The 13,184-nt window shown below is 41.9% G+C and overlaps 1 long non-coding RNA gene across 3 annotated transcripts; it reads right to left on the reverse strand.

Annotated features, from left to right (window-relative positions):
* Positions 1–1,148: 1,148 nt before the first annotated feature.
* On the reverse strand, positions 1,149–7,208 carry LOC118566956. Of its 3 annotated transcripts, none has more exons than XR_004933393.1 (3): positions 7,192–7,208; positions 1,618–1,689; positions 1,149–1,504 (listed from the first exon to the last, which is right to left on the reverse strand). It is a non-coding gene; the product is annotated as an uncharacterized LOC118566956 (long non-coding RNA). The 3 variants fall into 3 exon arrangements; XR_004933392.1 differs by lacking the exon at positions 7,192–7,208 and adding an exon at positions 6,419–6,452; XR_004933394.1 differs by lacking the exon at positions 7,192–7,208 and adding an exon at positions 3,825–3,860.
* Between the last annotated feature and the right edge of the window lie 5,976 nt (positions 7,209–13,184).

Consider the following 13,184-nt stretch of genomic DNA (forward strand, 5'->3'; position numbering starts at 1 on the left):
ATATCTGTAAACAGCAAATGTCAATGTTTGATTTTGATGATTTAAAGTCATTTTTGTATTTGCATGTAGTTTAGTTTGGGGCACTTTACCCACCTCTTCATCAAGTTTATTCAGCAACATCTCCATATCTGGACCAAAAGCTGCTTTTCTGGCTCGGTACAGTTTTATCAGGCTCGGTACATACTTGTTGAGGGATTGCCCGGAGGTCTCTGCTGGTGATTCGATAAAATTCTTCAGATATCTGGACACAAGCAACAAAACAGTCTTTAATTATAATATCCATGTCAGGGCTTAGTGTGGTAGTCATGCCAGCCTAAAGCAACAGGAATGACACAAATACACAAGGAAATCCTTACCTCCTCATGAGAAAACAGTGCAGGCCACCGTTCTTGGACTTCTGACACCATGGTCTGCACTTTTTAATGGGAAAGCCATAAGTTAAAACTTACGATTTCTCTCCGACGATGGGAGAAAGTCAGTTCCATCTTCTGCCTAATCAGACCCATGTTCCTTTTCCTTTTCTTCATTTCTTCAATCAGTGCAAGCCTTTCCTCCTCAAGAGTGGTACCATCATGGTTGTCTGGATATTCTGGAACATGGTTGACCTCTCCACGTTTGGCCCTTTTCAGGATGAACGGAGCAGCCACTCCATCCTCTCCCCTTCTTTTTGTATTCACCATCACCTCATTGCAGCCTGCACGATGCAACTTTGCCCTGAAGTTGCCCATCTTATAATGAAGACTCTTCAGCCATCCATCATAGCCAGTTACACTATCTGTCTCGTTTAGACAAGGATACTTGACCAGAAGACCAGACGCAACAGACACTAATTCATCCTTACTGGGATAGGCGCTTCTGATATCAAAAATACTCTGCCAAAGTTTATTCCAAATGTCAGATCTCATATTTCCTGTAAGAATGAGGCGCTTCTGTGTTCTTTCATATACCTCATTTCCCTTACGCAATCTCAGCACAACATCATACGCAAATTTAGGGATTGGGAATGGATTTGGCCACCGAGTTGTTCGCCTTAAAGGGGTCTGGGGAGAATCTGTATTGCTCTGGACAGAACTTGAGGAGGGAGAAGGGAGGGACTCGAACAAGCTCCCCTGGACAGAGCTTGAGGAGGGAGAAGGGAGGGACTTGAACAAGCTCCCCTGGAAGGAACGAGTAGTGCTCCTCTGCGCTTCATTACAGTCCTCAGAGTGTAAGCTGGCTGTGTCAAGGGAGGACACTGAGCCAATGGAATGGCTATCAGATAGGTTGAGGGGAGATGCCCCAGTGTTACACACAATGTGCAAGACTGCACGCCCATCTGGCAACTCTGACATTTGAGTCAACTGGCATTCCAAAAATCAGGGTCCTCGAACTGGAGTGAGAAATCACCTTCCAACTGGATTTTGTCTTTAAGTACATTGATGAGCTGGTCAACAGATGCTGGTACCTCTGTGAGCAGGATTTGACGGGCTTCTTTTGGAGAGATAACTACTCGAAGTAACAAAGTCTGTAAGGGGGGGGGGGGTAAATGTTGAAGTTAACAACACAACTGCAATGGTAATGTTAAATTTAAACACAGAAACACATTTAAATTGAAATAACAGTGACTCATCAACATACCATTTTTGATGGCTTAGTTGAGGATGAATGTCCTTGTGGTCACCATCAGTTTCCCACCAACTTTGTATTGTTCTAGAGGGTGATAGTTTATCAACAGATCTGGATCCAAGGCAACAGTTTCAGAGAGGTGGCTTTCAACAAGTTCATAAGATCGTAAATGTTCAATGTACCTTGAAACAAGTGTTCGGCAAATAAACGTCACTTCCTGTGCATTTATCAGAATGATTGCAATCTTGTGAAATTTTGGAAGGTCATTGCACTGGCCGGAAGATAAAACCATGCCCTCTGCATACTGTGTGCCATGTAGCTGAACAGATTTAGAAAGACTCACACTATCAAGATGTGAATACTTCCTCTCAATTACACACTTCAGTGTGGTATCCAATTCTGAGACCGTGACCACTTTCACTCTTTCAACAATGAGCTTTTTCTTGAAAAGGTTTGGGCTATCCAGGTGGTAGGCCAACAATTGCTGGTGTTTCATGGAGAGAGTAAGCAGCACATTTTTCCAGTTGTTGGTGTCGTGAACCACTTTTTAAAAAAAGCTGTGCTTCGCCTCATATCGCATTGTCCATAATTCCACCAAAGGGCCATAACAACGAATTAGATGTGGGTAATGCTCAATAAAATGGTTCTTTGGTTTAAGTTTGTACTCTGGAAATGTATCAGTAAGCAATTGACGGTGGTCCTGCAGTTTGGAAGACAGACGGCACAGAGCTGCCTCTAAGAGCTTGTGTGAAACAACTATTTCAACAATGTCCTTGAGGTCCATTAAAATCATCCAAGCAGGTTCATGCTGGGGTATCTTGCATCCAATTAAAAAAGGAAGTAAGCGCAGCAAAGCCCAATTCTCATGTCCATTGCCTGCAACTGTACCCTTCTTAAAGCTTCCTTTCGAAATGTTTTTTGGTTTGTTTACTTTGTCTGTGTTTTTGTATGGAAATTACTTTATGCTGTTATTAAGCACATTCAACTTAAAAAAAAAAACCTTTAGCAATCAAATTTTATAAACACAAACACAATTCATAAGGGTTGACCCCTTCGAAAAAATCATGCAGTATGTCTGGAGGAAAGCCATTCACTGTATGAAAGAATTGTAAGTGCTTCTCAAGAACACACTTATTTTTGACACCATCAATGCTTTTGAGTGTTTCGTTCTGCCCGAGCTCTTCCAAAACTCCATTGTGTCCATCAACAGCCCTTAACTGGAAATCCTCAACATGAGTCATAGCAATTTGGTGCTTGCTTATCAAACAAAACCGACAGAACTTCTCAACATTAAAACTTTCAGAAAAGCCCGCAAGACTATGTGCTGCAAGGTTATCTGTGCACACACAAAACACAGTACCTTTGACAAACTGATCAAGCACTTCAACAAATAGCCCCTCTTCCTCTATACGCCGTATATCTTTAATCAAGGGTTTAAGAAACTTTTCATAACCATACGCCTTAACATCATCACTTCTACCAAGAAGAGCAAGCTGAATTGATGTAAGGCTAGATCGGAACTTGGCAGGTAAATTTAGAAGAACCCAATAGACTGCAGTTATCTTATAAATGTTATTAGAGGTGCCCAAAGGATTACAGATTATGCAGAACTGAATCATCTACTTCAATTGTATGCCTCAAAAGTATCTCTTTCACACTTCTCAAAGTCTGATTGCGAGCAAAAGACAGAATGTTATGCAATTCCTCTACAACATTTTGTGTAGCGTGCCTACTAATATGCAGCTCTGTTATCATGCACAAAAAGAGACTAGCTAATTTGTGCTCAAGTGTTTCACCATCCACAATCTCATCAACCCCATCTACACCACTCTCCGATGACACCCCTGCTTCACAATCATCCAGTTCCCCATTACTTGCTTCATTGCCAGTATTGTCTCTCCATACAGTTCGAAAATCTTTAAGAGTACAATGTCTGTGATTACGGCTTCTATGAGAAGTAAAGGTTGGGCGAATGTTGGTTTTGAAATTGCATCTTAGAATGGGGCATTGCACGGTCTCTCGATTCCTTAAATGGTTTGCTAGATGGTTCCAAAAAGCCTTTTTGCTGCAAATCTCTTTAAAGTCGCACAATTCACATTGAAATGTTGAATTGGGTGAATTTACAGTGGATGTGTGTGATCTTGAGAGGTGTGACCGCAATGCACCAGATGTTTTAAATACACATACGCAATCTGTGTAAATGCAAGGCCAATGTGTACCGTGACCGTGGTGAAGCCTACAATGCTTAAGAAGAACGTCCTGGGAGGATCTTGAAAACTTGCATGTGTAACGGGTACTGAAACAACGGCACCTTGGCTACAGATATATTCCTGAAAACAGGAGAGGAATGAGGACACGGCCTGTCAGTATTGAGGATCTTGCAGCAATTTATTAAAATGTTATCTTTTCAATACATTCCTTACGTTCAGTTTCTTTTCTTATGTTCAACATATTCAGCAGTTCAATGTCCTTTGAACATTCTCAATGAATTTCAGTGTCCATGTCAACACAAAAACCACAGTGTCTTCTATTCAAAATCCTTGACAAAATAAATCTCTTTTCTCCAAAATACATGTTCACTTACTTTTCAGCTTAATGTTTTAACCTATTTATCAAAAATTAAATACATTGACAATGGTATTATTAACCAGCATAATGTTCAGGTTACTTTTAAACTCCATCTCAAAGTAATTTACTCCGTTTTTAATCATTACAATACTGCATTTTACCCTCATAAACCTAAATGCTTAATGTAAACAAAACTCGTTTTTAACAGTCCTCTTTTTTTTTCTTCATTTACCCATTTAGCAAAAACACAATTTAAACTAATGGTGGGGACCTTACAGACAGCAAAATAAACAATAGACAATGAGGTTATCCATTTAGGTGTATACATCAAACCGAGTGGGTTTTATACTAGCATGCAGGTCATGCGTAGTCACTACCCTGTTGAACGGCAAATCTTCACCTCCATGTTTCAAACTTACTTTTAACAAATTCAACATGAGGCTCGATCGAAAATTACAGCATAAAAACTGTTCACAAACGTCCCTAATACACTTCAACATACCTGTTCCCTAATTTCAAAGCATATTTGCATATTTACAAACCTGAAAACAGGAGAGGAATGAGGACACGACCTGTCAGTATTGAGGATCTTGCAGCAATGAGGGAAAACGCAATGCAAGGCAAGACACCCAGACCAGAACCCGCCCTCGCCCCCTGCTGGCATGGGGTGGACATTACAAAAATAAATTAAAAGAATTTATATCCAAAATAACAGAATTATTCTCTTTTTACTATTATATTTTCTTTCTATATCAACACAAAATGTGACACTTTTGTGGTCGTCACTGCACTGCATGAAGTCCCTTCCTGAAACAGAATCACACACAAATCATTAGAATACATCTTGCTTAAAGCATAGGCAATGTTTCCATTAATATTCCTTCATTTCCTAGGTCAATTTCTTGTTAGTGAGTGACAAGGTATTGAAGTAATTAAACATTCTCCAGCCAGAAATGAGCAACGACATAGGCCTACACCCAAGTAAATGAATGAGCTTTTGCATGAAGATCACTGTCTTTAAGGACTTTGTATAACTGCAGTAATTATTTAAGTGCAGGTTATATTTAGATATGTATTTCACAAATGACAGAACAATCAAATTAAGTGAAGCAAGAAATTAAATACTGAATGGCCATGTATCAACAACCTAAAGTGTAGTCTAAATCTAGACCTACTGCTCCCTCCACTTCAGTTCAGACTAGAGACTGACATGGGAGTGGACTTTTCACTCCTGTTCCGTCCCACTCCCACAGAAAAAAAATTGTGTCCTGTCCCAATCCCGGGCCAGAGTAGAAAGTAAAGTCATGTCCCGTCCCACTCCTGGTATAATTACTCCCAGTCCCATCCCGCTCCCATTGACAATGACTCCTGCTCCTGCACAACTCCTATTCTTGTTGCCTTTATTAAGATTTCTAGCAATACACTGAACCTGATTTTCTTATTTGAGTTCCTGTTTTTTGGCTGTAGTAAAGGCCAGTTAAAGTAAGTGGAATAATGATAATAATAATAAACGTAAAAAAAACAAGGAAACAGAACATGCCTAGCTTAGTTAAATAAAAAACAAAATGTACAATGTTGCCTTTTACTAATTTATTAAGTCATTGTTTCACGTGAACAATAAAGTTACTTTTATGTTTCAAATTTTTGAAACTAACTAACTACTTAATTAATAAAGTGCATAAAGGCAATACTTTCACAATTTAGATAATGTACTTCATTAGTTCAAAAACTCAGTTTTGTAAAAGAAAAAGTTCAATATTGTACAAGCATATTAGTATTTGTTCTTTTGCAAGAAATATCCACAAACTAATTAGGGTTTACTATCAGAACCAATACTTCCATCAAACATTAAACACATTCTTGGACAGACCTCTCAGCTATTATCAAAAATTCAGAGTGAGATTATGTTAATTTCGGGGACTGGAAAGAGCTGGTCCAGTCAGCTCTGTCTCATTTTTATCTGACCAGACATTAAAAAGTGAAAAAAAAGTCTTAAGACATTGTTCAGTTAGTGAGTTAAAACAGAAAAAATAACACAACTGTTCAAATAATACTGGATAAAATAATAAACTGGTTTTAAGTTATTGGCCGTATTATTACACTGTTGCACATTGGATAATGATTCCAAGAAACACGTTTTACAAGCAGGTACTGAATTTTAACACCGTTACATTCAACTCTCGCCAAGTTTGTTAATATTTGCAACTTTCCAGTCAGCTCTGTGATTTAATAAATAAGTCCTTACTTCTGCGTTGCAAATCCAACTTTTCCAGTTTGAGTTCGCGAGTAGCGGTTAACCCCCCCCCCCCCCATTCTGTTCATGAGCGAGCGGAAAACATAGACCGGAAGCACTGTTGGCTTCTGGGTCGTGTAGTTCTTTTGACTTGCATTATAGTTTAGGTTTTTTGGAAAAAACTACAAAATGGCGGCGGCGAGTCTACAATTTTTTATTTTTTTTTTAAGCATCGATCCTAGTTTATTGTACCTGCTATTGGTTTACTCCCGCTCCCGTTGATATTTAGTCCTGTACCATCCCAATCACGTGATATTTACTAATGTTGACTCCCATCCCGCGGGAATCCCACAGGAATATCGTGACCAATGGGATTACCGAAAAAATGTCAGCCTCTAGTTCAGCCATGCAGCCACGAACTGTCCCTCTCCCTCCCCCTCCACCACAAACGATAGCCTAGTGTCACTACTTGTTAAGCAGACGTAGCTCTTTCTATCCCTCTTGAAAACGCTCCACAACCACATTTGCAACAACCGCAGTTCTTACAAAACACGTGTATGTAGTATAAATCCAATTACATTTAACAGTTTTAGCGGTTTAAGTTACTGACTGCATAAAATTAGCCTGAAGTTAGCAAACTAAAAACAGCTAATAACTTCAGTAATTCAGTTGAAATACACTAAATATACGACTCTGGTTAATTCACCGACCAAATCGATCTTCGTTTCTTTGAACAAAAATGTTCTATGAAATCGTATTTACAGAAATAACTATAATTAGCCTACCTGAAAATCTCAAGTCCGGCAATCTTCTCAAACGCGAAGGAAGGCTGTGCACTTGAAGAAAGGAGACTTTCCAAAGAATGCGTAGGATAGAGAACGGCCGAGATACATTACCATTTCTAAAAGTTGAGGCTAAGAACAGTAAGACCCTGAATGGTGAACTGTTATAGAAGAAAGAGATTAATTAGAGGGGCCCCAGGGGAACAATTGGATTGTTCTCTAGCGCCAGAACTGGGTTCTGCATGCATGACGGTTAGACAAAGGCAATTTTTAAAAAAAGTGTTCCGTCGAATCATGGACAGGTCTTAGGGAAGTCCTTCTGTGTCGCGCTAGATGTCTGTCTCAAATGTTATGTTTGTCCTGTTCTGTTTAACAAGTTTGTTTTGGTGAAAATGGGATCCGTTGTGTGAAAAACAGGGGCAGTCTGCAGCCCCTGAGTCTGTGAGTCTGTGTGTGTGCGCAGAATCGAGATCTGTGTGTGTCTGTGGGCGAGTGGTTACGCATGCGTATGTCTGGCTGTGAATTGCTTTGTACGTGTAGTAGTTACAGTGGAAAAGTACTGTGTCAAGTTGAGTGCAGTTTGTAAGAAAGCGAGGATCATGGCAGGAGTATTTGACCAGGATATTCAGGATAAACAGTGGAGCTCCGCTCCCTGGAAGTCCTTAGGAGAACAGGTCGAGGCGCTGATGGGTTTTGTTGAAACCCATGAAAACTTGGACAAAAAGACGCAGTTGGAGTGGAGACAGAAAGTTGTGGAAGCTGTTACGGCAGAATAAAAATGGTTGGAACATGGCGAACTGCTGGGCAAGTATTTGGTAAAACAGTATGCTAAAACACATGAATGAATGTATGCAAAAACAAAAGTCAGTTGGTTTGTTGCATTTTGGGAAACGCGACCAGGAAAAAGATAAGGCAGACAGAGAGGTTAAATCATGGAAAAATTGTTAGTAATTTGGCAGGGAATTCAACATTTGTTCGAAACAAAAGAAGAAACAGCACAGTCTCCACCCCCATATAACCTAAACACTCTTTCTTCTGGACTGTATCAAGCCTTGGACGTGAGGGGCGGAGAGCTAGTGATAGAATCGGTCCCCGGTTACACACCCAGGGACAACACAATTTTACACTCAACAACCACATACATCACTTAATGCTCCACCCATATCCCTCACCCCTTTGAAGTCATGTGAGCCATTTCTCGCTCAAACTGCTCGCGAGAACTGGTCTCAGTCTGTTGAAGGGCTTTTCTCCCCGCCTAATGCCCACCCCATTTCTCAGATGACGAAAGCGGACCCTGAGGAACACATGTTGAGGACTCAGGAACTTGAAAACTTGGAAAGAAATGGATCAAACACACAGATGTAAATCCAAAAGGGGATAGATCTAACTTGGATGAATTATTCAGGGAAGCAGTCCTTAAAGGAGTACCTTCTTTAGTGTCACAGCTGATGAAGCAAAATCCTGAGATGCCTGGTTGTGAGTATGCTCACTGGGAAAAACATTTAGTACATCATTTGCATGTTGCTCAGGATGTGGAGAAAATGAAAAAACAAGAGAAAGAGGACATTCATGATCAATTACTCAGATTGCAATTATTAGACGCAAAACGGCAGATGAGTAAACAAAAAACTAGAAAAATCTGAACATATGATGGTCTCAGCAGTTAAATCTCCTGGGGCTCCATCCCCGACGGTTACACCTCAGTTTAATCCAACACAGGGGGGAGGCATCCCCCCTCCTGTCTTTTATCCTCCATATGATTCCAGATATGCTGGTCCTGCACTTGGATTCAGGTGGTGATTTGGTGGTCAGCATGGACGGGCAGGTTGGGGCTGGGGTCTGAGAGGACAAGGTGAATATAGCAGACCTTTGAGAACACCTGTCGACATTTGCTTCAACTCTGGACATGCTGGGCACTGGGAAAGAGACTGTGTAACTCCACCGGCAGGTAACATGATGCCGCCGAATCCTAATATGGCCCCACCTCCACAAGGTCAGTACCCCCAGCACGGGGATAACATTTCTTCATATGGACAATTTTGACACATCCCTGAGGACAACTCCAGCAGTGTGGCCTCCGCAGACCCCATGCTGCCAGCGAAAGTTGGAGAGGACTATGTGAACTTTTTAGTCGACACTGGAGCCACATATTCCACTATTATCAACCAGCCATCTGCCTCTGTGCTGTCGACTAAGACTGTGTCACTAATGGGTTTCTCAGGGAAGGAACAGCGTCTGCCGTTGACTTTACCACTTCAAGTGGAAGTGGGTAATCAGAAAATACATCATTCATTTGTATGATCTCCTTCTACACCCGTCAATTTATTAGGAAGAAACTTGTTGGTTAAACTGGGAGCAGCAATGCTTTGTGGACCTCAAGGTTTGACTGTTACCTTTCCAGACGGTTCTTCCCTAGCATGTGGTCACACTTTCCAGGATGGACAATATTTGGTTCAACCCGTGGGGGAGGAGTTTGCTTACATCTACTGGGGACTCTTAACAGAACCTGCTGAACCTGGTGTTCTCTCGGTGTTCCAGCTTTGGAAGCCTTGGATTCAAAGCCTAAATTCCTACCTGACACCACCTGATCTGCCACACGTCACTCTGTTCTACAACAGGAACCACACAGACTGGTATCACAAATCTTTTGCAGCTGAACTTGAAGGTAACGCATGGACAATCACATCTAAGAACATATATGTGGCTCCTGAGGGCGTGGCAGCCACAGTGATGTTAACTCCTGAAGGACAGCAATGGTATATGATGTCAGGTGAAGCATTTCCTCATATTTACCTTTCTCTCCATGCTGAGCATCAGGCCAAAGAGTTAGGAGGGATGGTTAAATGTTCCCTCAAGGCCACTGATTGGGCACCTACCAGCATCGCAGGTTTGTTTTTTTCAAACTCTACTAACACTTATCAAATTGTCTGCGATGTAACTGACAAGGTTCTTTTGAAACATGAGCTTTTAACTCGACACCATGGCAGGGAACATACTGACCAACATAAAGCAGCAGAGATGTTGGATGCTCTCCCATCACAACTCTGGGCAACCAGTCCTCCAGATGTGGGATTAGTTTCATGTGCTCCAGTTTCTTTCAGGTTGCGACTGACTCTCCTGTTTGGGTGAATCGGTATCCACATAAACCTCAAGCAGAGGAAGGCATCGCTGACACCATTGCAAGGACTTTTGGCAGCGGGAGTATTAGAACCCTGTGTCTCAGCCTGGAACACACCCATTCTGCCAGTGGAAAGGAAACAAACTGGTAAATATTGCATGGCACATGATCTTAGAGCCGTAAATTCTGTTCTGAAAACACCTACAATCCCTGTACCTAACCCATATGTGGTATTAACTTGGCAGACGCATTTTTCTGTCTTCCTTTGGCTGAAGAATGCAGAGATGTTTTTTCATTTACTTATAAAGGTCACCAGCTGTGTTACACCAGACTGCCACAGGGATTTGCCCTATCACCAGGTATTTTTAATCAGGTTTTGAAAGATGTTTTACAGATATGTCCACTGCCGAGAAACACCACCCTTATTCAGTACGTGGATGACTTGTTGTTGGCTTCACCTACTGCCGAGATCTGTCTTCAGGCCACGGAATTAATTTTGAGACACCTTCATCAACATGGGTTCAAGGTCAGTAAGGATAAATTGCAAATTGTCAGAAAAACGGGTTTCTTTCCTGGGCCGTGTTATCTCCGCAGAAACAACCAGCATGTCCTCCAGTCATAGGCAGAACATTTTAACACATTCTAAACCACTGCGCGTGAAAGACATGCTGTCTTTTCTGGGATTAACTGGTGACAGTCGTAACTACATTCCCAAGTACACTGACCTGACGCAACCTTTGAGGGACCTCGTGAAGGCGCATGGTATGAGAAAACAAAATAATGTTTTGGTTTGGACTCAAGAAGCGTAACAAGCATTTGTTCTGCTTAAACAAAGACTTGCATCTGCCGCTGAATTGACTCTTCCAGACTACTCTATACCATTTTTTCTTGATGTTTCTGCAACACAATTCGCCCTTAACAGCATTTTGTTCCAAAAACAAAGGGGAGTAAGGAAAGTTCTGATGTATATATCAGTAATGTTGGACAACATGAAAAAACGTCACCCCCGATGTACACAATATGCAGCAGGAATGGCCAGATTGATTCAAAAGACTGCACATTTAGTCATGGGGCATACTCTAAACATTTTGACAACTCATAGTGTTGTGGCTTATGTAAATTCACAAAGCTTCACTATGACTGCACTCAGACAACACAGGCTGTCCAAAATCTTGGAAGCAGCCAACATCATATTCACACATGAAGGCATAAACATGGCAAATGGCATGACGGATGGCAAACCCCATCAATGTGAAGAATTGGTCTCCAGGATGGAAAAAGTGAGACTGGATCTAGAAGCTAGTCCTATTGAAGGCCAACAGGTGAGACAGTTGTTCACAGATGGGTGCTGTTTTAGACATGAAAGTGAAGGACTGAAAGTGGCATATACTGTAGTGGAGCAAACAGACACAGGAAGGCAGAAAGGTTACAAGGACCTCAGTAAGCGCAGAGAGCAGAGCTAATAGCAGTAATTGAGGCATTGAATTTGGCAGAACGACAAGAGGTAAATGTATATATGGATTCAGCATATGCGGCAGGAGCAGTTCATGTGGAGTTATGTCAATGGTTGAGAGCAGGATTTTTGACAGTGGGGGGAAAACCGATAAAACATGAGATGGAGATGAGAGAATTGACCAAAGCTTTGTCATTTCTGGCCAGAATTGCTGTGATAAAGTGCAAAGGACACGATAACAGTAATTCAGACATTGCATTAGTGAATCAGGCCGCAGACCAGCTGCTGAATATGCGCCTCAGATGATGATGGTGACTGTGGAACAGGAGCTGAGAGAAGAATTGTGCATGACAAAGATCAAACAGTTGCAGTGCAGAGCAGCCCCAGAGGAGAAAAATATGTGGAGGCTCAGAGCAGGAAGGATGTTGGAGGGGGCCAGGTGGGAGACTGGTGTTTCCTCCAGGATTGAAACAGGAGCTTTTTTCTTAAGCACATGGTGTTGGACATGTGGGTGTCAGACAGATGATGGAAAACTTAAATCATTGGTGGCATCCATTTATGTCGGACATGGTCAAATATTTTGTAAAAAGTTGTACAGTATGTGGTCAATATAACTCAAAGAAGACTTTGAAACCTTTGCAGGGAAAATTTCCTTTGATCACAATCCCTGGGAAGGAAGTTATTCTTTATTATACAGACATGGTGACCCCTGCTGGAGGTTTCAAGTATTTGTTGGTGTGTGTGGATGCTTTTCCAGGGTGGCCAGAGGCCTGGCCTGCTTAAAGAGAGGACAGCAAAACTTTGATAAAATGCCTTATTAACCATTACATTCCCAGGCACGGGTTCCCTGAAAAGATAAGGACTGAAAATGGAACCCACTTCAAGAACCAGGACCTGCAATGAGTGGAGTCCAGTTTAGGACTCACACACAGGTTTGGCACCGTGTATCACCCGCAGTCACAAGGCAAGGTCAAGAGGATGAACCTGAACCTGAAAAATAAGTTGGCTAAAATCTGTGCACAGACAAAACTATCACGGGTTGATGCCTTGCCTCTCGCTCTGATGTCAATCAGGTCTTCGGCTAATTCCACCACATACTCCTTACGAGTTGGAGACCGGAAGAAGTTTTCCTGGGCCCCAACGTCGACCCCCGGGAACTGCAGGTGACTTGGAAAATCTGACGTGTGAGGAGTACTTCTCTCAGTTACAGACTGTTGTGGAGGCGTACACCAGGATACGTGGACATCCCAAGGAAGGAGAAGGAGGGGCACCACCTCCAGACGTCGACTGGGTTTGGCTCAAGGTCATCAAAAGAAAGTGGTCAGAGCCGAGGTTCACGGGACCCTTCGAGGTGATCGAGAAAACCTCACATGCGGTGAGGTTGAGAGGGAAAGGTAATATGTGGTTTCACTGGAGCCAGTGTGC

Source organism: Fundulus heteroclitus, chromosome 19, assembly GCF_011125445.2.
Source record: "Fundulus heteroclitus isolate FHET01 chromosome 19, MU-UCD_Fhet_4.1, whole genome shotgun sequence".
In the NCBI taxonomy this organism is placed as follows: Eukaryota; Metazoa; Chordata; class Actinopteri; order Cyprinodontiformes; family Fundulidae; genus Fundulus; species Fundulus heteroclitus.